Source organism: Eublepharis macularius, chromosome 1 (genome assembly GCF_028583425.1).
Source record: "Eublepharis macularius isolate TG4126 chromosome 1, MPM_Emac_v1.0, whole genome shotgun sequence".
Classification (NCBI taxonomy): domain Eukaryota; kingdom Metazoa; phylum Chordata; class Lepidosauria; order Squamata; family Eublepharidae; genus Eublepharis; species Eublepharis macularius.
In genome coordinates this window covers 131,596,326-131,619,792 of record NC_072790.1, presented here as the reverse complement: position 1 = coordinate 131,619,792, position 23,467 = coordinate 131,596,326, and the positions used below count along the sequence as shown (strand labels likewise).

Sequence of the window (23,467 nt, the reverse complement as noted above, 5' to 3'; positions counted from 1 at the left end):
CTTAGAATTCACACCGGTCTGCTGCAACAACTATTAGACTGCTCAGTGGTTGCCTATGGACTTGTGATTTGTATATTTCAAAGAAGGCTGGGGAGGGGAGGCTCTTAACCAGACGATCTGTGAATGCGTGCCTTAGCTGTGTTTTCTCTGCAGACATGACCCCCTCCCCCAAGTCCCTATCCAAAGACAAACTTGTGGTAATGCACTGCTTTTCTGTAATGGGCTAGTTACTGCCATTGACTACATTTTTAAAAAAGCAAATGAACGATAGACAAGCACTAGAGAGAAATATCACGCAATCTTCAAATAGTTAAATTAAATGTATTTTTAAAACAAAGCATCATGTTGGAGAGCTGTTGGTAGGCAACCAATTGACCTTTTGTTCTTGCAGCATGTTTTTATTTTGGAAAAAAAAAGTTTACAGAAGCCCCAAGTTACAAGAGTTTCAGTCATACAGTATCAAACAGCAGCCCCTAATTATTGTTCATAGAATCTAGCATTTACTACAGTTTTTGATACTGAACAGTAATTAAAATAAAGAAGCAGATAAATTTGCCCAGTCAAACAACATCCATTTGATAGCAAACCATGTTGGCACGTATAAAGTCATTTCTAAGTTTATTAGTAAATGTAGTCACTTTTTGATCGATCCCCAGATCATTATCTTCACGCAGCAGTTAATTGTTTTGAAGTGTAGATAGAGTAATTAATTTCCTAAGACTTTGAAAAACAAAGCACATGTCAATAGACAATGCAATACATCTTCAACTATTTCGGACCAGCATAAACCTCTCCGCTCATATGGATTTTCATTATAATATATAATGATTCGATTCTGAGAAAGTCCTCAATTGCTGGAGTGATACAGTGGGAGCCCACTCAGTGTCTAAGTATTTATGCACATACACACTCATGCCCCTTAATGGATGTAAAATAATTCAGTGGTGGTTGATGGAGTTGCAATATTAATCACTAAAAATGTCACTGTCCAATAGGGGGCAGTGATCCTTAGACATTCACATTCCACACAGCAGGTGCAATACCAACAGGACACTCTAGATGCATGGAAGGAGGCCACCTGGTGGCAAAATATAAGTTGTCTAGATTTTTTTGGAGGAAAAATGTGGCAGAAGTGAAGTATCTGAATGAACTTGTGAGAAACCTACACTCACATTTTTCCTGGCAAGTGATCGTTCATATTCTCAGAAGCTTTGCCTGACCAGAGTAGTAAACCATTTGACCTGCACATAATCACATTTCCCTGAAGCAAATCTGGATGAAATAATCAGAGCACCCAATACAGAACCACTTTTGATAGTATCACACCAGCTCTTTGTACACATCAGTAGAGGGGGCTGTCAAATGGAAATATACAGAGCAGAGGAAGACATACTTCACATTCTATATTTCAAACGCACTAGAGAAATCAAGAGCACCTCATAATGATTATGCACATAATATTATAAACCCCCACTGGGAACTTCCACTTTATCACCATATACTGAGTTATAGAAAGTTCAAAGACTTAATTGGTTGGTACGACTGAATTCCACCATTATCATAAATGTCTATTCCAGTCATTTATGAAGCCAGAAGCATTCCCAGAATCAACTACAATGGTATTAATCTTGATCCAGTTCTCTTGTTTACAACCTAGACTGGTTAAATGTAGCTAGATTCTGTATGTCAGCTTTTCTAGATACTGTGGTTGTTGTGGGTTTTCCGGGCTGTATTGCCGTGGTCTTGGCATTGTAGTTCCTGACGTTTTGCCAGCAGCTGTGGCTGGCATCTTCAGAGGTGTAGCACCAAAAGACAGAGATCTCTCAGTGTCACAGTGTGGAAAAGATGTAGGTCATTTGTATCTACTCAGGAGGGGTGGGGTTGAGCTGAGTCATCCTGTAAGAGTTTCCCAGGGTGTGGAATGCTAATGGCGGGAGGCTTCACTGTATCCTGAGGAGGTTCTTTTGCATATGGATTGGTACTTGATGTGCTAATCTTCTCTGCAGGGCTATTGTCCGGGATAGAATGTTTTGTTAGCCTGGTGTTTTTCAGAACTGGAAACCATGCTCTGTTCATTCTTAAGGTTTCTTCTTTCCTGTTGAAGTTTTGCTTATGCTTGTGAATTTCAATGGCTTCCCTGTGCAGTCTGACAAAGTAGTTGGAAGTGTTGTCCAGTATTTTGGTGTCCTGGAATAAGATACTGTGCCCTGTTTGCGTTAGGCTATGTTCAGCCACTGCTGATTTTTCAGGTTGTCCAAGTCTGCAGTGTCTTTCATGTTCTTTTATTCTTGTCTGGATGCTACGCTTTGTGGTCCCGATGTAAACTTGTCCACAGCTGCAGGGTATACGGTATACTCCTGCAAAGGTGAGGGGGTCTCTACTGTCTTTTGCTGATCGTAGCATCTGTTGTATTTTTCGGGTGGGTCTGAATACTGCTTGAAGGTTATGCTTTTTCATAAGCTTTCCCATCTGATCAGTAATTCCTTTGATATATGGCAAAAACACTTTTCCTGTAGGAGACTGTTTTTCCTTGGTTGTTTGATTCATCCTGGGTTTGATTGCTCTTCGGATTTCATTTCTGGAGTAGCCATTTGCCTGAAGTGTGTGGTTTAGATGATTAATTTCCTCATTGAGAAAGTGCGGCTCACATATCCGTCTTGCACGATCCACTAATGTTTTCATTATGCCTCTTTTCTGTCGGGGGGTACCGATCAGTGTGAGTTGGTTTCCTGTAGACCTTGTGACCTAACTGAAAGTTTGCTTTGCGGATGACCAAGGTATCCAGGAATGGGAGTTTTCCCTCGATTTCTTTCTCCATTGTGAATTGTATGTTCAGGTGGATGTTGTTGAGATGATTCAAAAACCCCATCAATTCTTCCTCCCCATGGCTCCAAATGATAAATGTATCATCCACAAACCGGAACCATACACTAGGTTTGTGGGGTGCTGATTCTAGAGCTGTTTTTTCAAAATGTTCCATGTAGAAGTTTGCTATAACTGGGCTGAGTGGGCTCCCCATGGCCACCCCATCCATCTGTTCATAGAATTCGTTGTCCCATTGGAAGTAACTGGTTGTCAGACAATGGTGGAATAAGGCTGTTACATCCTCTGGGAAAATCTGATTAATAAGTGCAATAGTGTCTTTTACTGGAACCTTGGTAAACAGGGATACAACATCAAAACTGACAAGTATGTCTTGTGGATTGAGTTTCAGAGAACTGATTTTGTTGATGAAATCTGCTGAATCTTTGATGTAAGACGAGGTTTTCCCGATGTGGTCCTGCAGGAGATCTGCCAGATGTCTAGCTAATTCATATGTCGGTGAACCAATGGCACTCACAATGGGTCAGAGTGGGACTGAATCTTTATGTATTTTGGGGAGTCCATATAGTCTAGGTGGCTGTGCTTCAGTCTTGCATAGTTTGCTGTGCGTGTCGGGATGTAGTGAGGAATTCTTGATCAGCGCATTTGTTAGCCTGGTGATTTTGCAAGTGGGATCTCGTTTTAGTTTTTTGTAGGTGGAGGGGTCCAGGAGTTCCTTAATCTTCTTTTTGTATTCCTCTGTTTTCATGATCACTGTAGCATTGCCTTTATCAGCTGGTAGAATGATGATGTCTGGATCTGCATTGAGGGTCTTGATGGCATTTCTCTCCTTGCGTGTTATATTGCTGGTGGGAAGCTTTGCCTTTCGTAGAATCCTGGCTGTCTCTCCTCTTATTTCCTCAGCTTCCTCTTCAGGTAGATGACGAATGGCAGCTTCTACATTTGCAATGATGTCTTCCACAGGAATTCTGGTGGGGGTGACTGCAAAGTTTCCTCCCTTTGCCAAGATGGAGGTTTCTTCTGGTGAGAGTTGACGGTCTGTCAGATTGATGACAATGCGTGCATTGTCGAGCATTGGGCTTGTCTGCTGCTGGCGAAACGTCAGGAACTACAATGCCAAGACCACGGCAATACAGCCCGGAAAACCCACAACAACCATCGTTCTCCGGCCGTGAAAGCCTTCAACAATACATTTTCTAGATACTTTTACTAATCAAAGCCAGATTGGTGGTGTGTAGAGGTTGAAGCGTTAGCCTCGGATCTGGGAGAACCAGATTCAAATCCCCAGTCTGCCACAGAAGCTTGCTGGGTGATGTTGGGCCAGTCACACCCTTTTAGCCTGCCTGTCTCACTGGAGGACGGAGACCAATGCACACAGCCCTGAGCTACTTGGAGGGAGAGTGGGATAAAAATGTAGTAAATAAATAAGATATAAGATTACCATGAGGAGACACGTTTGCTTAGCTAGAATATATGTTATTTTAAGAAAATGAAATCAAGTTATTACAGAGTTGATTCTGCTTACATTTTAAAAGACCACGGCTGGATGGAGTTGGGGGTAAAAGGAGAGATGGGCAAACTTTCTTCCATACATCACTTCTATAGTCATTATAGGAGTTTGAGCACCTCTCTCATAAGGGATGAGCTTGCCTTCCTATGTTCATCTGTGCAACCCAAGACAAGACCTTAGGATGACTTCCAGGTCAAATGCGGGGCCACAGCCATGTAGGGCCAGGGCACCCCTCCCTGTAGCCGTTCTGCTTTGATTGGGTTTGGGAACATCTGGAACAAAGGGGTGGCTGAGGTAGCAACTTTCCCTTCAACTGGCTATATGGAACTAGGCGTGAGGGTAGGGGTGGGAAGGAGAAGGGATGTTGAAAGAAGAAAAAAAATCCATCTCTTTGCCCTTACCTCCACCTCCCCCATGGCATTTTGTCTTGATTCCACACCCTATCTCTCACCTACAGTTAGACTTTTATTGATTTTTCCCCATCATATTGTAATCATTTTCATAATTATATTTTACAGGTGTTATTAATTTTATAGTACTTCAATTAGACAATTCAAATGCTGAACCATGAACTTCTTTCTGCAGTTACAATTTATGGGCTCATTGTTGACTCCTGAAAGACATAAACAATGCAAGAATTTCCTCTTAGTATTTAGCACCATTTCAAACTCCATGAATTCATCTGTGGTAAAGGGACTGGCTGTTCTGTGGTGTTTCAATCTCCCTTCCTCTTTCCAGTGTGGTTTTTAAAAGTTTCATTAACATAGCATTAGGGGTCAGACCAATGTAAGGAGTGGGGAAGAATAAAGCAGAGCCCACTGAGCTACTGCAAGGAAGAGGTCTTAAATAATAATCAACCTGGCCATTACATTTCCGTTTAACCATACACTCCTTTTTTTTTTGATGCTGCAGTTGAGATGTACTACTAACTAATGTATTTTATTTTTATTCACAAGTCCATATAATTTTGAGTTGATGGGTAAAGTGCCTGAGTTAGTAATTAGGGGTCAGAAGGACCCCAAAGGGATGAACAATGGAGGCTATTACAGACCCTAGATATTGTTTTTCAAAACAATAGTTTTACATTGTACCTGAAATTAATGTTACTGTACAGCACTTCTATTTCAGTATCATGGGCTAGAACATTTGTCCTGCACATGCTCTGTGGAAATGAATGGGAGCTGTACAACAATACTATCCTGCCCTTGTATTGTTCAATAGTTTTGCAGAGGAGACCTTTTCAATGGCTTGTATTAAACAGTAATGCACCAGAAAAGCAGAAATACTCAAGGAAAGATACTCTGGAGCTCAAATGTATGCTATAATTTCTTTCATGTTTATTCTGAATGACTGTTGTCACAATTGCTTTATCAAGGAGAAGAATAACTTGGAAGGGAGAAGCTGGTGGGGAGGGGAAGAGCTTTAACCCTTTTCTCCACTACCATTTTCTTACTGGGAAAAAAACCTGCTCCTGACCTACATGTACCCCTAAGCTGCTTTTATTTTTGCATTCCCCTACAGGATAAAAGCAACTCAGGAATGAATTTTTTTCCAGCAAGGAAATGGCAATGGAAGAAAGGTTTAAAGTTTCATGTTCTTCATCACCAAATCTTTAGTAAGGCAATCCTGGCAACTAAACTTGCAAATAAACACCATAGAGTTGAACTCTTATATAATTCATCAGGAGAAAGCTAATGCCAAGCTGCATATTCTTCTTGCACAATTCACTTTAGTCGTTACACATGGCTAATGTTGTTGTTAACAAGTTGCCAAGTGTTGTTCCAAAATGGTGTTTGGAATCAGCATTACTTAACTTTCACCTTGCATTTACATGCGGTGTTCTTTGTGTATATGATTTGAGGTAAAGAAGTAATCAGCAGCATGCTTTGGGCTATACATTTCCTTTCTTGATAACACATGCTGAGTGCTAGAAAGCCACTAATATGTATTTTCCTTCAAAACCTGGAATAACAGAAATGTGTCCAAGCAATGATTTCCAAAGGCTTGAGACTACTGTTTGATTGTACCCTTTAGCTAGCCATCTGCTTGAGGTTGATCCTGTATCATGTGAAAATAATACACACACACACAAATGCATATGCACATGCACGCACATGCACATGTGCGCGCGCGCACACACACGCACACACAGGCTTCCTACAAGGTGGAATTGTTGAATTTCCAGCCTCAGTTGTAATTTTCTTTAGATTTTATTAGACATGAGATTCTGTTCTTTGAATTTGCACCTTTCAGTTGTGATGGTTACTCATTTTTGCTCTAGGATCTCAATGGCTTAATTCAATGCTTCTGTTTCTTAGAATGATCACTATTTCCCAGAAGTCATACTGTGTTCTATTCCCCAGCTTGTTGGACCAGTTTCATTTGGAATAGTGACTGTCGAATGCAAGAGCAACATGGTCTTCTATTGAATATTTTTTGGAACATCTCTTTTGGAACACACATTTTTTTTACAAAAAGTGCAGGGTGCCATATTTGATAGCTTCCCATCATATCCTCATAACTCTATGATCCAAAGGAGAACTTACTTGAGTAGAAACCTCTTCTGCCTGTACAAGGCCAGACAAAATCTCCATCAAATTACCTCCCAAATATCAGTCCTCAAAACTGCATCTCATGCTGTTCCCATAGTTCCACACAAACCCCGAGTGTTACTGGAATGGGTCTCCTTGCAAGCTGGGGGAATTAGCAAACAAGGAAAAAGCTATGTGAGAGGAGGTGACAAGTGAGATCACCAATTTTTAACAGGTCTCTTCCCCGAGGAAACTGATGAGATGGGTGTTTCCAAAACAAACAGTAATTTTTATTTAAAGGGGAAACTCAAACACACAGCAAGAGGCAAAATATAAAATCACAGGTGTACAAGAGTCCTAGGAAAGGGAGTGAGAAAATGGGGAATATTTGCAGCATTTGGGTAATAGTTACCTAGTAGAGAAGTCTGTGGAGGAAGAAGGCTTCAAACGGCCAGTGTTCTTGACCAAGAGGCTCAGAGGGGTTCTGAGGGCACAGTGCTTATATCCAAGTAGGTGCTCTTGGCACTATATAATTTGGCTGGGGCAAAGCCAGAGTAATTATAGGGCAAACTGTGCCCTGAGGCTGGAAAGTGACTTCAGCCCATAAAAAAAAGACCTAAATGGTTGTCTTCTGTGATGAACCAACAAAAGGGAACCACTTCCTGAAATATACAAAACCAAGAGAGCACCCAGGCTCGAGGAAGTTGCAAACCACCCACAAATTGCAGTGTAATTACAATGGTAATTCTCGTACAGTCCCAGGCTTTCGACCCCACAACACCCAATTGGGGACTAATGATATACGAAATTAACATCCAATATATATCTGGTTCAAATTAACCTTCATTTGTACAATTCCAATATGCACCACTCATACGTGATGTATTTACATATACAATGTCCAGAAATGGTCAATAGCAGCAATGCCACAATAGAGTAATAGTAGCTATTAAGTTCCTTAGAACCAATGTCCACGGCATTAAGTTCACTGAAACCAGTGTCCACGGCGACGAGTTCAACCGGTCTCCTTCACTTTTACTCGTTTCAGCCCACTTCCTTCTTCAGGCCGTTATTTCTATAATAAACCATAATGAGGTAAGCTGCTATCCAAACTTATCTATACATACGCGTAACGGAACTATATACTCACATCCATATCGTCTTCAACCTTTTCAACCTCCAATATTGAAGGAACAATGACCAATGGGACAGGTACCCAATTATTCCCATGCCCACTTATATAACAAATGATTCAATTACCCAATTACTACTTAAAGAGACCAACTCCAGCTTCCAACCACATAATACAACGTTATACAGCATTTAAGGATACATTCAATTAATACACCTTCAATAATTAAATACAGTCAATAAATATGCTTTTATACAACCATTCAATAACCATCGAATAAATATTATATAAATATTCTATAAACACCGAATAAATAATTTTTTAAAATTTCCAAAAACATCTTCAAATATTTTTAAAAATCTTTTCAAAATTTTTTTAAGAAACTCCATGGATCTACTGGTTATCTCAATCCTTTATTCTCCCTCTATAATTGATAAAACTTACAGAGACAATCAGATTCAAATTCATAAAAATACCGAGTAGTCCAATTCATTATTTAAACCTGCCGGTGTCAAAGTATTAAGTCTAAATATCCAACGCGCTTCTGCCTGTAATAGACGCCTATTGGCATAGCCTGGATTGCTAACTATCTCTAAAACTGTAAACTCTAATTCTTTTTCATTCCTATGATGCATTTGAAAGTGCTGAGATAAGGGTGCTTCCTGATTCTGAGTCCTAATTTTCGAAATGTGTTCCTGGATCCTCAATCTGACTGGGCGTTTGACTTGATGCTTCTGTTAATAGAACGCATAGCCCAGGAGAAAGATGAAATCTTTGAGGAGATTGGCAAGATAAAGGAAAGCTTAAAGACTTCCTATACAGATGTAGAGTTCACCAATAGATCTAATGAGGTGAACCGCTTAATTAAGGATTGTGAAACAAGGATAAAAGATTTAAAAATGAGAAAATTAAAGAGAGACAAATGGGATTATGACACGGGGAATGTTTATAACTGGAAAGAATCTGTACCCTGTAAACGTGTGACTTGGGCAACCCCAGCTTTGGAGGGTTCCGAATTTGACACAACGGATCCCTCTGACACAGAACAATCGGGGGATGAGGGTGATCGGACCCTGAGAAACCGCACGATTCCAATGCAGCAATCAAGGAGACCTTTTTTGGCCAGAGGCCGCCTTTTGAGGAGAGGGAGATACAGGATTTAGTTTTTAATTTATCATCTAAACCCCTCACGGCTGCTGAACGTACTATGTTGAACAAGGGGCTGGGTTTCGTCCCTTCACCCAAGTATAACGCTTTTGATACACGTATTGATTTGTTTAAACTGTTTCGTCAGTTGAAATTAAAAAAATATTTTGGCACTGCATCTGGGGCTGTTGTAAGTAGTGGTTTAAAACATCGGTCCACGTTCACGCCCAGAATAATGGATGTACAAATAGAGGCGTTCGAGAAGTTGGTACTTAAAGAGGTAGGCACATTGGAAAGTAAAAGCCGTAAGGAATGGAATAACGTGACTAGAGAGGAAAGGGTAGCATTAAACAATCTCAGGAAGGATCCAGAGGTGGTAGTGAAGCCCGCAGATAAGGGGGGGCGGCATAGTGGTCATGAACAAGGCAGATTATCGTAGGGACGTGCTGCCCACGTATAATAAAGTGCAAGTGCATTGGACAAGATAAACCACATTATTTGTGGCACATGTTGAAAAATATTTAGAGAACAATGGGCAGCCGGTCCTCGGATGTAATACATTTTTAAGGTCAATGCTTAGGGGGCAAACGTTGCAGTGACCGCAGGGAAAGTGACCCTGCGGCAAGTTAGAAGCAACCTCTTGCGTTTTTAAATCGGAGCGAACCAACATATCCCGTAAACTTTTGGTTCGTCTAAACCCGATGCGTGGAGGAACGTTGCAACCCGGGATGTCTTGCAAAACATGCCAGTTTCTTTTAATAATGCCTGCAATTTGCCCTGACAGTGGTGAAAAATCCATGGCCCATGTAATGTTATTCTCAAACGGCTGGCTACGGACCTTATATTTCAAAAGGTCAGTACGTGGAATTGCCTCTGCTCGTCTCCTTGCCTGTGCAATCATGTGGTTCGGATAGCCCCGTGCTCTGAAAGCGGCCGTCATGTTCCTAGCCTCATGCAAAAAATCCTGTTGTTGGGATGCATTCCTCTTTATGCGTAGAAACTGACTGTAAGGTATATTGTTCTTCAGAGTCAAATGATAAGATGAATAATCCAAATATGCCGCTCGGTCGGTTGGATTTCTAAACGGTCTAACGCCCAATTGTGTGTCTGTCCGTTTAAAGACGACAACGTCCAGGAAACTAATACATTCTGAATGGCTCTGATGAGTGAACTTGATATGTTGGTTTAAATTATTAATCCACCTCATCAGACCTTCAACACATTGTGACTCTTTTACTATCATGAAAACATCATCCACAAATCTTTTCATGCAAATTATCTGGTTGTGATAAGGATTGGCTGTTTCGTTGAAAAAATACAGGTCTTCCAAATGGGCCATGAAGAGGATGGCTATACTGGGTGCCGCAGAGCAACCCATAGCCACCCCCTTGGTCTGGTAAAAAAATTGGGACTCAAATCTAAAATAATTGCGTTCCATAACGATATCTAGGAGGTCTAACAGGAAGTAGGTAGGTGGCACTTTTTGGGATCTTTGTTCCAAAACCTCCTCTATCACCTGTCTGGCTTCCTGATGTGGGATCGAGGTGTAGAGGGACTGAACGTCCATAGTCAGAAGAAGGGCATTCTCGGGGATCCTGATGTTTTCCACAAAATTGATAAAATCAGTGGTGTCTTTGACATAAGATTTTACTTTTATCACGAACGGCTGAAGAATGTGGTCCAGATATTGTGCAAGAGGTTCAAGTATGGAATTTGATCCCGATATGATCGGTCTTCCTGGAGGTGGATGAATGTTTTTATGTATTTTCGGGAGGCAATAGAAAATGGGAGTCCAAGGATCATTATTACACAGGTCCCGGTATAGGGTCTGACTAATCACATCGCTTCCCAATGCCTCATCTAGAACTACCTTAACTACCCTTCTGATTTCACCAATAGGGTCATGATCTATAGGGAGATAGAAGTCCCTATCAGAAAGCTGTCGTAAAACCTCCCTACGATAATCTGCCTTGTTCATGACCACTATGCCGCCCCCCCTTATCTGCGGGCTTCACTACCACCTCTGGATCCTTCCTGAGATTGTTTAATGCTACCCTTTCCTCTCTAGTCACGTTATTCCATTCCTTACGGCTTTTACTTTCCAATGTGCCTACCTCTTTAAGTACCAACTTCTCGAACGCCTCTATTTGTACATCCATTATTCTGGGCGTGAACGTGGACCGATGTTTTAAACCACTACTTACAACAGCCCCAGATGCAGTGCCAAAATATTTTTTTAATTTCAACTGACGAAACAGTTTAAACAAATCAATACGTGTATCAAAAGCGTTATACTTGGGTGAAGGGACGAAACCCAGCCCCTTGTTCAACATAGTACGTTCAGCAGCCGTGAGGGGTTTAGATGATAAATTAAAAACTAAATCCTGTATCTCCCTCTCCTCAAAAGGCGGCCTCTGGCCAAAAAAGGTCTCCTTGATTGCTGCATTGGAATCGTGCGGTTTCTCAGGGTCCGATCACCCTCATCCCCCGATTGTTCTGTGTCGGAGGGATCCGTTGTGTCAAATTCGGAACCCTCCAAAGCTGGGGTTGCCCAAGTCACACGTTTACAGGGTACAGATTCTTTCCAGTTATAAACATTCCCCGTGTCATAATCCCATTTGTCTCTCTTTAATTTTCTCATTTTTAAATCTTTTATCCTTGTTTCACAATCCTTAATTAAGCGGTTCACCTCATTAGATCTATTGGTGAACTCTACATCTGTATAGGAAGTCTTTAAGCTTTCCTTTATCTTGCCAATCTCCTCAAAGATTTCATCTTTCTCCTGGGCTATGTGTTCTATTAACAGAAGCATCAAGTCAAACGCCCAGTCAGATTGAGGATCCAGGAACACATTTCGAAAATTAGGACTCAGAATCAGGAAGCACCCTTATCTCAGCACTTTCAAATGCATCATAGGAATGAAAAAGAATTAGAGTTTACAGTTTTAGAGATAGTTAGCAATCCAGGCTATGCCAATAGGCGTCTATTACAGGCAGAAGCGCGTTGGATATTTAGACTTAATACTTTGACACCGGCAGGTTTAAATAATGAATTGGACTACTCGGTATTTTTATGAATTTGAATCTGATTGTCTCTGTAAGTTTTATCAATTATAGAGGGAGAATAAAGGATTGAGATAACCAGTAGATCCATGGAGTTTCTTAAAAACATTTTGAAAAGATTTTTAAAAATATTTGAAGATGTTTTTGGAAATTTTAAAAAATTATTTATTCGGTGTTTATAGAATATTTATATAATATTTATTCGATGGTTATTGAATGGTTGTATAAAAGCATATTTATTGACTGTATTTAATTATTGAAGGTGTATTAATTGAATGTATCCTTAAATGCTGTATAACGTTGTATTATGTGGTTGGAAGCTGGAGTTGGTCTCTTTAAGTAGTAATTGGGTAATTGAATCATTTGTTATATAAGTGGGCATGGGAATAATTGGGTACCTGTCCCATTGGTCATTGTTCCTTCAATATTGGAGGTTGAAAAGGTTGAAGACGATATGGATGTGAGTATATAGTTCCGTTACGCGTATGTATAGATAAGTTTGGATAGCAGCTTACCTCATTATGGTTTATTATAGAAATAACAGCCTGAAGAAGGAAGTGGGCTGAAACGAGTAAAAGTGAAGGAGACCGGTTGAACTCGTCGCCGTGGACACTGGTTTCAGTGAACTTAATGCCGTGGACATTGGTTCTAAGGAACTTAATAGCTACTATTACTCTATTGTGGCATTGCTGCTATTGACCATTTCTGGACATTGTATATGTAAATACATCACGTATGAGTGGTGCATATTGGAATTGTACAAATGAAGGTTAATTTGAACCAGATATATATTGGATGTTAATTTCGTATATCATTAGTCCCCAATTGGGTGTTGTGGGGTCGAAAGCCTGGGACTGTACGAGAATTACCATTGTAATTACACTGCAATTTGTGGGTGGTTTGCAACTTCCTCGAGCCTGGGTGCTCTCTTGGTTTTGTATGTCTTCTGTGATGGACAAAAGACTTGAGTAACTTTGATTGGCCTTCTGGGGTGGGACAAAGGGGTTAGCTTGTCTTCTCCCAGTGCCTGACAAAGAAACTGTAAATTTAATTAAGTGCCCCTGGAGCTGGCTGATGAATTAAGATTTGTAATTAAATGTTCCCAGGAAGAACTTAAACTTATCAGAGATGATTGATGGCTCTAGATTGAGGAACAAGGTTGTAGCTGGGGTTGTGATCAATGGGAAGAAAGGAGATTGGACTGTCTGAGGGGAGTTGTCTCAAGCACCTTTTTTGTCAAAGAGCTATGCATTCTAAGGCTTGGGCAGGTTGGAGTCTATGGCAATTAATCACTCGGCATTCCATTCACATGGTATGTGTATTTCAGTCTCCTAGGTGGGAGCAGGCAACGTTTTGCCCTGCTGGGCAATTTGTTTACTGCAGTATAAAACACATTAGTTAAGACTTTATGATTTCTTTCAATCATAAGCAGATATTAAAACGGCGGGGAGCTTGGTGGACTGCTCACATGAGGACTTTGGGAGCAGCTTTTTGGATGATGATAGGAATGGTGCTCCATTCATAGTTCGCAGGGATGAACCTCCTATCCACTACATCACCATACCACTCATGGTCTTTTTCTTTTTGTTGAAACCCTAAAACATTTTCTTGGACTGCCAAGAAGGAACTTGGACAAGAAACAAAACAACGTTGAGGCTTTAAGACAGGGTGGGATGGAACACATCAGGGAAACACACAACTTAATTATATCACCACACTGGTAAAGTTTACAACACATTATGGAAGGTAGATGCAGAATTTAACAAAGGACTGCCAATTTCAGCAGCAGCTCCATGTTTATTGTAAAACCTACTCCAGCTGTGGAGGTGAAACTGAGAAAAGGCATCTTCAGATTCAGTCTTGAGAATAGCTTGAACTCCCTTGAAGCTCCCTTTGTAGACTAAGTGTTCTCCAGTATAGGAGTATAGACCGTTAGCCCAGCGTTGTGAGAATCATTGAGGCTCCCAACCTAAATTTTTATCAGTTGCTTCCTGAGCCTGTTATTCTTTCTGCTGGGCCTCTCAGGCAGTTCTTAAAGTGATAGAACATAACATGCTATGCTGGCTTAGTATTTGTGTAGTCTCCCAGGCTGTTTGGTTTGTAGCTAGATGAAGAGGTGATGCTGAATAATACAGGAAGGCTGAATTCCATGCCCCGCCCCCCGCCAATAGACAGGCAAGGGCTTTACAGCATCTACATTTTAAAAACTGGCAATGTTTGAAAGAGAAACTTTCAGAAGAACAAGTTTGACAGGAGTCAAGGGCCTAATGGCACTGCCATGCACAAGGGGTAGCTGGAAGGGTCAGGCAAAATAAAAAGACACTGACTCTTCAGATGCACTTTGTGCTTCAGTGCTCATGGAAGAATCCATATGAAAAATATGCCGGAACAAAAAACAAATATAAATTGTATAGGACAATTTTCAAACAACAGATTTGATTTCCGCCTGATCCTCCATGTCATTTTTATATTACCATACCATTCTTTTCACATAGATTTCTCCCAAGGTATTTCTTAATAGTAGTCCACTGTGACTTGTCTGAACAGTTTAATATGGGAATCTGATAGAATGACTTCTGCATAATGTTTCTGTTTGCTGGGGCTGCCTTTAAAGATGGTCCAGAAGCTTTAACTGGTTCAAAACTTACCAACAAGATGGCAAACAAGCATTGATTATAGGAATTGCTTCCTGCCAGCATAGAAAGGACTCATACACATTACAGAAAATTACTTGTGGACATAGTAAATCTATCATTCTTTGATTTACATAACATCAGTGTGCTGTTATGATCTGAGTGTCGTGCTATGATTTTTTTTTTACTTCATGTTTCCCCAGCCTTTCTCCGTACTGGGGACTCAAACTGGCTTATACCATCATTCCTCTCTCCTCCATTTTTTCCTCACAACAACCCTGTGAGATAAGTTAGGCTGAAAGTGTATGATGGGCCCAAGGTCACCCAGCAGGCTTTCATGGCAGAACAGGGAATTGAACCTGGGTCTCCCAGATCATTGTCTGCCACTCTAGCCACTGCACCACATGTTCAAATTTCCACCCTGCCATGGGTGGCCTTCAATCAGTCTGTGAGCAGTCCACCTAGCCCTCTGCTATTTAATACCTGCTTATGATTGGCAAAAATCATAAAGCCTTAACTAATGTGCTTCATGCTGCAGTAGCAAGCTGCCCAGCTGGGCAAAATGTTGCCAGCTCCCAGCTGGGAGACTGGAATGCAAATAACATGTGAATGGAGTGCTGAGAGATTAGGAACTATTACCTCCTGCCCACCCAGCGTTGGAATGTGCAGCCTCTTTGATAAGCAAGTTGCTTGAGGATTTATCCTGACAACTCCCTTCAGACATTCCAAACTCCTTTCTCCCATAGATTACAATCCAACTAAAATCCTATCCAGCAATTGAGGGCCATCAATCAATTCTGATACATTTAAGCTCTTCCTGGGAACGTTTAATCAAAACTCTAAATTCATCAGCCGACCCTGGAGACACTTAATTAAAACTACAGTTTCTTTGTCAGGTACTCGGAACAGACAAGCTAACTCTTTTGTCACACCTTGGCATGCCAATCAAAGTTACTCAAGCCTGTTGTCCAACCCAGGAGACAACCATTAAGGTTTTTGTCTTTCGGGCTGAAGTTACCTTCTAGCCCCAGGGTCCACTTTGCCCTATAATTACTTGGGCTCTGCTCCAGCCAAAGTGTACATGCTTACTTGGATCCAAGCACTGTGCCCTCAGAATCTCTCTGAACTTCCTGGCAAGGAACACTGTTTGTCCGATCCTCCTTCCTCTGTGGACCTCTCTATTCCTCTGGTAGGTAACTATCGCTCAAATCCTACAAACTATTCCCCATCCTCTTACTGCTTTTCCTGGGATTCTTGTGTGCTTGTGGAATCCATTTATTTGCCTCTTGCGGTGTTTTTCCTTTTCCTCTTTAATAAAACAATCTTTGTTTTAGAAAAATACCTGCCTAGTTAGTTTCCTCGAGGAAGGGACCTGGTATACATTGGTGGAGAATCTCACTTTTTACCACCTCTCACAGCTTTCTCCTTGTTTGCTAATTCCCTCTACTTGCAAGGAGACCATCTATGTAACAAGTCACTCTCTCTTGGCCTAACCTATGTCACAAGATTGTTGTGAAGATAAACTGGAGGAGGGCAGAATGATGATGTGAGCCACTTTGGGTCCCTTTTGGGGGGAAAAGCCAAGTATAAATAAAGTAATGCTAGTTGATGTACTTGAGTTACCCTGCACTGGAGCAGAATTTAATATTTTCCTGTTTGCCACCAGTGTCTATGACCATTGAAAGAGTATCCAAACATACTGCTCTGGGAGTAAAACATGCAGCAGATTGCAACAGCCACCGATCCCAATTTGACCACATCCTTTTTGAAGTGAGGTCTCCAGAACTGCACATAATACTCCAGGTGGGGCCTGACCAATGCTGTATGTAGTGGGACAATGTCATCCTGTGATTTGGATGTTATGCCTTTGATACACCCCAGGATTGCATTTGTTTTTGCTTCTGCATCACACTGATTACTTATATTTAGCTTCCTGCCCACCCGTTACACAACATTTTTGTTTGTCCTAATAAAAGGTTCTGCATACCTTTTATTGTTTTGAAAGCAAAGCCTTTATTGGATTTTGTTACTGCTTGACAGAAATTGTTGCTTTCAGTGGCTTTGCTGGCTACTCCAAAGTTGCAAATGTTGTTCTGAATTCTCCTTTATAGAAGATGTGTGTGTGTTGGAAAGGGCACGAGGGGTGAGAGGGAGAGATGTTGCTGTACTTATGCAGGAAACATATCTCAACTTCAAAATGATTTTGGATTGCTTCCCAGTTCCTGTGCTTTCCTGTAAATTATAGATTAAACAGGCAGAGCCAGGTGAGAATGTTAATATTACTCATGAATACCACAGTTCTGAACGTTACTGTTAAAGTTGTACTACTGGTTGTCGTGAAGCTGGCTTCTGTGTAAGCATGTTTAGAATCATTCTGCAGCCCTTCATATGATTCATATCTCTATTTGGCATGCTCAGTCACGGTTATTAAAGGCTAATAACCTGGATGAACTTTTGCTTCCTTTTTAAATGCACGCCTATGGATCAAGTGCCCTGACCTGGATGGCCCAGGCTAGCCTGATCTTGTCAGATCTCAGAAACTAAATTGGGTTGGCATTGCTTAGTAGTTGGATGGGAGACCACCAAGGAAGTCCAGAGTCACTAAGCAGAGGCAGGCAATGGCAAACTACCTCTGGTGGTTTTTTTCTTGCTTTGGAAATCCCAGCAGGGGTTGCCATTGGTTGGTTGTGACCTGACAGATCTTTACACACACATGTGGATCAGGTGGGGATCCTTTGCCATGTCAGTGACTGTAAGTGTGGAAACAATGGCTAGTAGTTGCTAAAATGAAACTTTCATGAATAAAGGCAGTATATGCCTAAATATCAAACCTTGGGAAGAAACCTCCACATTCAGATTATACATGCATAAAGGCATCTAACTAGTTACAGTTGAAAACAAAACGTTGCCATATGTGGACCACAGTTTGATGCAGGAAGTCGTGTGATTTTAGATAGGTAATATAATATCTGATATAAGGGAGACAAAAGTGTGGATGAAGTGGACTGGGTCCCTTTTTTACAGCCTGGCTGTAAATGTATTTTTGGTATTGTCAAAGTACTAGACATATCATAGAGAACTGGAAGTCACATATCCTTTGTTTCCCCTCCTACATTTTTCATGAAATTCAGTTATATTAGTTTGATAGGATCCATCATTTTAATTTTAAAATAAATATTTGCTTCTAAAAGGTTTTCAAAAATCCTTTTCATTTGATAACAGCTGGCCAGATAAATAAACAAATACCAAGTCCTTCTTTCCCTCTCTCACCCACAGCTACCATTGACTAGATTTCATGCTTCTACTTGTTTGTACTGGCCTGTTTTGCTTTTTCCTTGTTTCCTTATTCAGACATGCAGATCAGGTATATGCTGGAGACCATTATATTAAACAAAGCTCTGGCACATAGTATACCAATAAGTTCTCCCTAGTGAAATAACTGCCAGCTCTGGAAAATTCAAGGTAAGGGCTTTCTGTTTGCTGACAAGCTCAGGAGGCCTATGGTCCTCAGAAATATGGAGCAGAAATTCAATAATGGCTGTTCATATATTCCGTAAAGCAAATCAAGTCAACTTTCACATGACAGACACATTCATTTATTTTGAATACTAATTTCATAAACTGACCATGAGTTTTTGTTATATCTGAACCAAGACTATGTAATTCCAGGACTTTTTTTCTGCTGGAACGTGGTGGAACAGTTTTGAGACCTCTTGTAAGTAATCACATGTCTGGTACCCCGCCTCCCTGATCCTGTCCTCCTCGTGCACAGCCCAAGGTGCCCGGCTCTTTCGTGGCACACTGAGCCTCAACGGCAGTGAAACAGGAGTGGGCCCTGCACCCCAGTTTGCCAGGGAAGGCCTTCCTCTACCACCACTTCCTTGAGTGTTTCCCCCTGGCCAGAGGCAGAAGGGAGCCTCCCTGCCCACGAGGGCATGCTGGGTGGCGAAGCAGCAGACATGGCCCGTTGGTGCAGGAGATTTCCTTCCTGGGTGCAGAGACCAGGTTCTGGTGCTTCCCCTTCCCAGAGCTCCTCTGCTCCAGCCCTGGGCCCAGGCAACCCGAGCTCATGGGCTTGCTTGAGCTGGAGTGCAACTGACATTGTGGATGCCATCCCCGGCCAGCCAGCCAGTGACTCCATCCATCCCTTCCTTGTTCCCTGCACTCCCCACGAGTCTCACCTGGAGGCATCGCTCCAGCCATAGCTTGTCTTCCTTCCTTCATGTTTGCCTGCCCCATGGGCAAGGGTAAGGTTTGGGGAGGAGAGGGACTTCAGCAAGGTATCGTGCCATAGAGTTAAGATTGCCAGCTCTAGGTTGGGGAATTCCTGGAGATCTGAGGAGTGGAGCATGGAGAGGACAGGATCTGGGGAAGGGAGGGACCACAGCAGTGTATAATACCATGGAGTCCACCCTCCAAAGCAGCCATTTTCTCCAAGGGAACTGCTCTCTATGGCCTGGAGATCAGTTGTAATTCTGGGAGGTCTCCAGCAACCATCTGGAGGCTGGCAACCTTATGAGAAGAGCCTGTGCTGCATCCGTGGGAGGCTGTCCGCCCCATCTGCTGTGCTGATAGGGTGGCCGGCTCACTGGGCATCCAGCTGGCCCTCCTGCAGAGGCTGCTGGCCAAGGAGCATGCCAAGCTGGCAGAGGCAGTGTGGGTGGCTGCGCTGGAGGGCTGCCAGGTAAGAGGCAGGGAGGTGAGCGTGCCCAAATTGCGGGAGCGCTTCTGGGGGGCGGCCACACCCTGTGTGATGATGTAACTTCCTGGAAGTGACATCATTGTGCAGTCCCGGGAGCACACACGCATGTGTGGTGCCAGGGGTAGGGCCGGCGCGCCCATAGAGGCCAGGTAGGCAGTGGCCTCAGGCGTGGGGTGCCAGAGGGAGCGCCGGAGGAGGCGCAGGGGGCGGGAGCACGCGCCACAAAGCAGCAGCCTCCTATCCCTCCCGCACCACCGCCGCCGCTGCCAGCACAAGCCCCCGGCCGGGCACAGCCGCTGCGGGCAGGCATCTGTGGCAGTGCAGGCAACTGAGCGGGAGAGCTCAGAGGCCACCCGCCGCAGCGATCAGGCTGGCGGCAGTGCGTGCGCGCGCGCGCGCGCGCTCCTGTGATGACGTCATGTGTGACGTCATCATGCAGGCCAGTGCGCATGCGTGGGGGGGCGCCCAGCCGGCCGGCTGCGAGTGCCGCAAACCCTTGCACCGCCCCTGGCCAGGGGCACCACCTCCTGCTGAGAGTAGCCCCAGGTACTAGCAAACCACGCTACACCACTGAGTTCCACTACCTCTTTTCCCAGAAAAAAGTCCTGCTTAAACAGTCAATGTTTAAATAAGCTTTGCTTTCAGCTGAACTGGAATGTTACGAACCAAATGGATCCAGTCTTCACTGTTGGAGTTAATGCATAAGAAAGATTTGTTAAGCCTGAATTTCGTGTAATTATGAATCCTTAAAACCTCTACAAGTTAAGCCATGTGCCTCAGATAATAGCATATCATCACTACAGTACTATCTAACTTGCTTTTTGCTTACCATTATTTAATTGTGAGTGTTTGTAAAATCCATTTCTTTACAATCCAACTGATTGCAGTTGGAGAGATTTATGCCTATAGCTTGCCTTCTGCACTGAAAATCAATGGTTAACTTTGCTCAAGTTTTGTTGGTAATTTATTAAAGAACTCATAATAACACACCACATATTTTTCAGAAGGCATCAATATTTTTTATTCAAGAAGGTATTTGATTTGAGAGTTGTTGATTCATGTAACTTTGTATGGGATTTATTTCAATGCTATTGGTATGCTTCAGCCAAAGTTAAGCTGATTGGATTTTGCAATGGGAAATATTTAAGAATGGCATTTTCAATGTAATTTTGTTGGTAATGCTATTAGCTGCTTTGAGCTTCAGACCAGGTATGCACTGAGAAAACAAAATAAATAATAAACAACACAAAATAAATAAAACAATATAAAATGAACAAAATAAAATAATTTTAATTTACAAAATTTAGGTCATTAAGGACTAAGCTCACATTACTAGATGGCATTATGAAATTAAAATGTGATATAAGAATTGGCTGGACTCAAGGAACATGCTCAAATTTTAAGGGGCTGATTGTTTTATGGAATCAGGAAGAGGCAGAAGGAGGATATTGTAAATAGTATTTTTATGTTTATATGCCACCAGTAATTACAGTTGCTTTTAGCACAGGTAAGAATCTTTATTTTCATCACCGATGCTAGTAAATAAAGCAATATAACAACAACATTCGATTTATATACCGCCCTTCAGGACAACTTAATGCCCACTCAGAGCGGTTTACAAAATGTTATTATTACCCCACAACAATCACCCTGTGAGGTGGGTGGGGCTAAGAGAGCTCAAGAGAACTGTGACTCGCCCAAGGTCACCCAGCTGGCTTTGTGGTGGAGTGGGGAATCAAACCCGGCTCTCCAGATTAGAGTCCCGTGCTCTTAACCACTACACCAAACTGGCTCTCATATGTTAAAGAAGCCTGTCACCCACCCCAGAATAATCTTTTGTGAAGTCATATTTCTAAGGTATCAACCTACTACAGAGAGTGAGAGTGAGAGAGAGACAGAGAGAGAGTGAGAGAGAGTTGCAAGCTTCTACAGCAGGAGAAAGTATTGCAGGCAGGCAGGCAGGTGACCCGGGTGACTGGGGTGCCAGGCTTGGGGGAAACACTTGTTATGAGATACCTGCAATTATCCACTTAACAGCTGAAAAACAGAGCAAACCATTCATCTTCATGTGTGAAGCTGGCAGCACTTATCTGCATGGCCAGCACTGCACTAACTTCCTTGTTAAATAGCACTGATATTTATTGGGAAAGGTTTAGCAGTGCCCATTCAGCCAAGAGTGATTGTGTTTATCATCACCATAAAAATAACATTTTCATTTATTGTCTTTCATGACAGTTATAAATTATGCATGAGAATTGTGATTAAAGTTGTGAAACAGGCAGCACATACAATAAAATACTGGTTACTTAAAAGTTGGACAAATGTTGGAGGTAGACTCTTTGCCTGTGCTGCCTGTTGGTTGAGAAACAGCCTTGGGTGTACTTACTGGACACAAGCACAGGCTTCTGTAAGCAGACTGTTTAGCAATGGAGCACAAAACATCTCTACAAACTAGTATTTTCTGTTAGGAGAAAGGTTTGTAAACATGACTCTGTCACAGTTATTCTTAAACAATGGACTGTACACCCTCTGATAGGCTTGATGTCTCACTGGGAAACATTGGCTCAGCAGTTATGATGTCACAGAGAAACCTACAAGCCTGAAGCCAGAAAGTGGACTGCTTGGAGGAAGAGTGGAACTTTACAACCTGAGAAATCAGTTTTAATATTATAACGTAAGATCTCTAAAGACACTTTGGTACGAATGGTTTGAGCAGTCTTCTCACTATTCCTATGCCTATCTGCTCTTTTTTGTTTATGGAACCTTGGAATGCAAATACGAATAAAAATGCTAGATAGAATGTATTAGATGGGTCCAGTATTTCTTCTTTTTTTAAAGTAAAGGCTTTATTTAAAAAGAAAAGATAGGAATGACAGTAGAAAGTGCATAGAAACTTAGACAAAGCACTACATTTGAGTTAGATTTACACTACAACAGAAAAATATATTCAAAATATGTAACAGTGCAACTAGATTATATAATAATTCTCTTCTCTCCTTAATTGCTTATACCCAAACTTTAATGTCATGTCTGGCAATGCTGTCCTCCTATCCACCTCCCTGCAGCACCAGGCCCCTTCTTCAGGCCCTGCAGTACCACCTCTGTCAATACCTCAGCTGCTGGTGCCTCTACAGTGCCCAGACCTCTTTCACCACCCAGGCACAGGCCTAAGGATCAGCCTGCAGCCACCCAGCTGACTCCACCTCAGCCAGGTCCACATGGGGTCACCAACAGCTTGAGCCAGGTAAGCACAGGCCTACTGTTCTTGCCTGGAGAGCCACTAGGGAGGATCCAGAAGCAGCAGGGGCGAGCCAGGCATAGAGCAGACCAAATGGCCCCCCTAGGTTGGGATGCAGTGGGTGGGACCAGAAGACTGCAGAGTCTACCCAGCCCTTCCATCAGACTGATTGAGAGCAGAGCCAGTCAGGGAGGCTGGGTGGAGATTGGGAGAAGAGCCAGGGAGGTGGGGCAAGGGGAGGCCTTTAAAGTCAGGTTCCTGTGAAGGCTGAGGAGGAAGTGAAGGGAGAGGCAGCTGGAGTGCGCTGTCACTCCCAGGGTAGGAGAAGGAACAAGGTGATGCAACCCTCTTCCCTGTCCATCTGAGGACCGAGGAAGTCTATATGGTGAGCTGACAGGATGGCAGACCATCAGGTAGCGGCACAAGTGAGGAAGGAGCCCCATATATCAGTAATTTTTAATCAGTCATCTCTTCTATATTTTATCTCTATAATATGAAAAAATGAAATCTAGCTCTCAAGTCAGAGTTGACTTAAAATCTTTTAAAATATGGGTTTCCTGAATACATACAATATCTGCTTTTCATTTCTTCAGTTGATTGAAACGTCTTGATCTTTTACAGGGAGAATTTAATCCATTCACATTTGCTGAAATTAAGTCTATTAATTTTTCTTCTTTTTTCTTTTCCCTC

General features: G+C 42.3%; 1 pseudogene; it reads right to left on the bottom strand.

The window, feature by feature from the left end:
* Positions 1-2,710: 2,710 nt before the first annotated feature.
* LOC129324616 (uncharacterized) lies at positions 2,711-8,020 on the bottom strand (annotated as a pseudogene).
* Positions 8,021-23,467: the final 15,447 nt, after the last annotated feature.